This window comes from Saccostrea cucullata, unplaced genomic scaffold (genome assembly GCF_032062105.1).
Source record: "Saccostrea cucullata isolate Sc308-1 unplaced genomic scaffold, CSIRO_AGI_Scuc_v1 ctg457, whole genome shotgun sequence".
NCBI classification, from domain to species: domain Eukaryota; kingdom Metazoa; phylum Mollusca; class Bivalvia; order Ostreida; family Ostreidae; genus Saccostrea; species Saccostrea cuccullata.
The window spans coordinates 572,924-578,923 of NW_026933724.1; positions in this window are offsets into that span (position 1 = coordinate 572,924).

Below are 6,000 nucleotides of genomic sequence, written 5' to 3' on the forward strand. Positions count from 1 at the left end.
TGCGGAACGTAGGTCATATTGCGCGCATACGCCTGCACGTGCGGGTGCGTGAAGTGAGTGAAATGACTGATATACTTATTATGGCCATAACTTTTACATTTTTTGATGAAATGCTTTGAAACTCATTACATAAAGATATATTAATAGTGTTGATATCATGACACTGTCAAATTAGCACGAACTCACGCTCTGATTGGCTGAAACAAAAATCTCAATATCTCTTTTGTTTTTTGAAGAAATGCTTTGAAATTTTAAACATAGTAATGAACTAGGATATTCTACAATATGATATCAAAAACATTTCAAGAAATCACGCGCATGCACGTGTGCTGCAATTTGATTGGCTGAAACTTTAAAAGGCTATATCTCCTTTGTTTTTTGATGAAATGCTTTGAAATTTTAAAAAATTGTCATACTTTGGAATACCCTGCAATATGATATACAGAAAAATTAAAGAAATCACGCGCATGCACGTGTGCTGCATTCTGATTGGTTGAAACTTTAAATGGCTACATCCCCTTTGTTTTTTGACGAAATGCTTTGAAATTTAAAACATAGTTTTACATTAGGATATCCTGCAATATGATATACAAAAAAATTCATGAAATCACGAGCATGCACATGTGCTGCAATCTGATTGGCTGAAACTTGAAATGGCTATAACTCTCTTGTTTTTCAACCAAACAGGATGGGATTCAGAACATAGATAAATATTAGGAACTCCTACAAGAAGGTATGGTCATCATGCACGTGCACGCACGTGCGTGCATTTGGAACGAATGAAATTAAAAATACACTTAAATGAGTGATTTTTAATACTTTTGGACTGAATGTTTTGATATATATAGTATATTTAAATATATAGATAGTGTAGACAAGATGATATGGTCATAACGCACATGCATTCACATGCGCACGGGTGCAATGCTAAAATTTGAATATAATTGGTATCCTTCTGGGTAAATTTTGTTAAAGTCTAAATTACTAGAATTTGTCTTATTTAATGAAGCTTACAGGGAATATGGCACCAAAAGGGAGTTGGGGAGCGTTTGGGGAACATCTGTAACGGTTCCCGTTACAATTAGCACTAGTTATTATGTTCCCCAAACGAAGTTGGGGAACATATTGTTTTTACTCTGTTTCTTATTATGTTCCCCAAACGAAGTTGGGGAACATATTGTTTTTACTCTGTTTCTTATTATTAAGGTCTTCTGTCTTCACGGAAGACCTTATAGTGATTCTATTGTTTCTTATTATTATTCTTTATTTTTTAGACAAAATTTTGTGCAGGCGATTTCTCGTAAACTATTCGGTAGATTTCAATGAAAATTTCAGGAATTATAGGTTATTATATGAATTTTATATAATATTCGGTTTGTTGGAAAATTCGCTACCAGTGCCAAGTTATGGGCAATTTCCTGATTTTAAAATGCAATTTTGTCTTCGAATGTTCTCGAAAACGGCTCAAGATATTAACTGGAGACTTGTTAGAGGTGATAAACCATGAGTTATAGATATGCAATTTTGCCTTCGTTTTCGTCAGTATCTCCGGTCGCTACAGGAAGCGAATTCAAAATGTGCACTTTTTCAACTTTTTTTCTTTTTCAATATTTTTCTCTGATATAATTAATGGTAACTAAGACTCTACTAGAAAGGCCTAATATATAATTTATTTTAGAACTGATCAATCCACACACTAGATATTCGCATTTAAATATCTGAAGCGTGTCCAAGATGGCGGCGGTCTCGGTAAACTCCGCCATTAAGCAAGTCGGGTTCTAGAAGGTCAGCTGAGCGTTTGGATGAACGTAACTTCTACCAAAAAGATTTATGAAATGTAAAGGATTCTTTGGATTGCCACATCGCAATTACGTTGCGTTGATTATAATTTTAATATGGGGTTTCCTCAAACGTCTCTTAAAATTGCTTTTGTCTGCATCTCAAAGTAAAGTAGAACACAACATGACAACAAGTGGAAATACAACGACTACAACCTTTTGTTTTGCACCAGGGAAAACTTATCATAAACCATGGTTATAAGTAATAGCTTTTCAAGAAAGTTGCCTGACTTAATATTCACTAATGTTTCTGAAGTATTACCTGACTTCTGTTTATTTTTCCACGCAGGCTTTTGACATATTAAATGAATAGAAAAAACAAAAATAAGAAAAAACATGTTTTTTAAAAGATTGTTTATTTAAGTTATATAAATATTCTTGTAATAAATGCAAGTTTTTGAACATAAATAGTATCAGATTCCTTGATCGTCGGAGGGCGAATGTTTTTGTTTTTTTTTCAGTGAAACAAATCAAGTTTTTTCATAAACGTGTAATTCTTCTCCACTTTGGGGGTAAACAGGATACAAATTTCGTGGAAAATCTTACCGAATTCACTGTTTTAGTGTTACTTGGCCGTATACGATATCATATTTGTACAATGTGATAAATATACTTTCTAATGCTCGAAATTCCAGTTATAAGAACATGCATTTCTAATTTTCATTGAAGCTATCACATCCATTCAATAGATCAAACATTTCAAAGGAATAGCGTTAAGAACTACTTGTGACGTTTGGCACGAAATAATGTATCGTGACCCGACTAAGTTGTAGACAAATGGCGACAATAGTGCAGAAATATATAACATTGGCATGCCTGTATATGGAGTTGCATTGAATAAAAAGTTGAATACATATCGAAAAAAGGAAAGAAAACAGTATCATCTGTTCATCACTAATAGATTATTTATCCTAAAAATTACTGTTAAAACTCAACTAACAAATTCCGATGTGATCATCTTGAACAAAGTTTGGCAAGCTATCTCTCATTTTATAATTCCTAACTGAATTTTTAAAAAAATGTAATGTATGTTGGAATAAAAAAAAGCAATCTCGCGATATTCGAATGTTAAATTTGAAGCGGCTTCCCAAAGGTGTAATGGGTATGGCAATGGATTTTCACACTGGCGACCCGGGTTCGATCCCCCGTGTGTCAGATTTTTTAAATCACTTTTTCAGTTATTTTTTTCTGAATCGGACGGAAGACCTCTCGTTGCTCGCAACGAGTTTCTTTTCTAGTTATTATTATTATTATTATGTTCCCCAAACGAAGTTGGGGAACATATTGTTTTTACTCTGTTTCTTATTATTATTAAGGTCTTCCGTCTCCAACGGAAGACCTTCTTGTTTTCGTTCGGTTTCTTTTTCCCTATTATTATTATTATTCTTCCAACCGATTTTGTGCAAGCGATTTCTAAGAGATGGCTCGTCCGATTTCCACCAAACTTTCAGATCTGAAAGATATTCAATTGATCTTGATAGGTTTTTCTCGTTTTTGATTATCTCACTTCCGGTCGTGAGATATGGACGATTTTCTGATTTTAAGAGGGTCCGCTTGTCCAGGAAACTCCTCCGAAACGACTTAAGATATGGACTTGAGATTTTCAGGAAAAATAGAGGAAGGTTTGGCGAGTTGTAATTGGGTCTCCAAATTTTTCTAGCGCAAAAGGCACCGAAGTTCGGTAGGGCCGAAAAAATGTCTCAGAAATATCTCACAAAATTTGACGCATTTTGTCTCATATCTTCACTCCTGTTCATAATTTGTTAAAACATATTGAAGACAAAAAGTTCAATATCGCAAGACCTTTCATTTGATATAAAAAAAATAGGGCTGACCCTTCAAATTAAGGGCTAAGAGGGGCCAAAAGTCTTTTATCTATAACTCTCTAGAGATCAATTCTTTGGTATACATTATTGATCAAAAGTATTCATCTTAACAATTAGATTATAAATATCTAAGTTGTTTGAAAATTGACTTATCTGAATTCTAGATATTAATATTAGAAAATCTGAAGCGGGCCCCAGATGGCGGCTGTCTTTGTCAATTCCGTCATTTCGCAATTGGGGTTTATGGAGGCAGCTGAGCGTTTGATTAAAAACCATTCTGACATACAAATCATGAAATGTAAACAAAACTACTTGGACTATCATGTAGTAGTACGTTGCAATTCAGTGTAAATCTTAACACTTAATTTTCGTTTCACTACTTAAGTGTAACTGGGCTTGATTATATATGTAATGTGTACAAAGACTTTTTAAACGTCGAAATAAAATAAAGGCGATAAGAACGTTTTATTTATTTTATTTCATTGCAGCTATCAAACCAATTTGATAGATAAGTTCAAAGAAAATGCGCGAATATTTACTCCTGGCGTTTGGCGCAAATTATTAATAGTGACCCGCCTTTTATGATTCTTAGACAGGTGTACTGTTGCAAAAGTATACACACAAGTATATTTAGAGCAGTACTCCCGCAAGCTTAATGGTTTGCGCGTTGGGGATAAAACAGAAAAGGGTGACATGGGTTCAATCCTCTTTGCGACCAAAATTTGAATCTTTTTCTGTGATATTCATGGCATAAGTAAAGGCCCCTCGATTTGCTGATTTAACGTATAATCAGTTTCTTGATTTGATAAAGAAGAAATTAAATATCTTTGAATGTCTTAGAACTTTTGCAAGCGTAGGTTCAACGTTTTCTTAAACACTAAAAAATATTCATTTCATTTTCTCATAAATAGGCTGTGCGGATTATACACATGGTGCCAATGTTCAGGTAAGGTCATCCCCGTGATGGGGAATGGACCTCTAGAAAAACCTTCTCTGGTTCTGCGGAGTCGAGTTTTTAGCAAATGATATGTATGAAAATGCGCGAATATTTACTCGAGGCATTTGGCGCAAATTATTAATAGTGACCCGCCTTTTATGATTCTTAGACAGGTGTACTGTTGCAAAAGTAAATACACAAGTATATTTAGAACAGTACTCCCAAAAGCTTTATGGTTTGCGCGTTTGGGATAAAACAGAAAAAGGCGACATGGGATCAATCCTCTTTGCGACCAAAATTTTGAATCACTTTTCAGCTCGATTATACGATATTTTTTTTCCTAAATCGGACGGAAGACCTCTCGTTGCTAGCAACGAGATCGTTTCTAGTATTCTTACTATTTTCGTATTGACCAACTTTTGGAAATGACCTTTGTCCGGTCCATTTCTCCAGAACAGCTTAAGATATGAACGTTAACTGTGTCAGATATCATAGATCATGACTTGAAGATTTGTGCATTAACATTTTTTCCGTCGTCAATACTTCCGGTCGTCACAGAAAAGGGAATTAAAACTCGATTTTGAACATTTCTTTGTCTTTCTTGCTTCTTTTTTCTATGATATTCATGGTGAAAGTTAAAGCCCCTTTTTGATGATTTTACGTATAAACAGTTTCTTGATTTGATTAAGAAGGAATTAAATATCTTTGAATATCTGAGAACTTTCGCAAACGTAGGTTCAACGTTTCCTTAAACACTAAAAAATATTCATTTCATTTTCTCATAAATAGACTTCGCAGGGGGGGAAACCCATGGTGCAATACACAAGTGTGCAGGTAAAGTCTTTGACGCGATGGCCAAAGGACCTGTAGAAAAACTTCCCTGGTTCAATTGAGACGAGATTTTAGTAAATAAAGTGTGTATATTGAATATATTATATGTGTTCATCTTATCCCCCGCCCCCCATTTCTTTTTTTGTGAACTGTAAAAGACCTATTCCCCACCTTTCTCACATATTGAAATCAATGCCAATTCTACGAAAGCCCAGAAGGCTCATTCGAGATTCGAGATTCGAAATACGAGATTCGAAATTCGAGATTCGAAATTCGAGTTTCGAGATTCAAGATCCAAACTAACCAATCAAAAGGCGATTTGAGATTCAATTATTCCCCTTTATTATTTTTTACTATTAAGAAATCGTTAAGTATTTTAATACCAAGAAGATCATTTGATTAAATTTCAACGCAAGAAAAAGTTTTATATATTATCAAAACGAAATTTAAAGACATATTGGATTTTGGTCTGCAAGATATGCTTAATTAATTTATAATAACTTCCTAAATGTCATAAGAGATTTATATAAAGAATATAAATAAATTTCGTGTTAACTAATTTGGATAC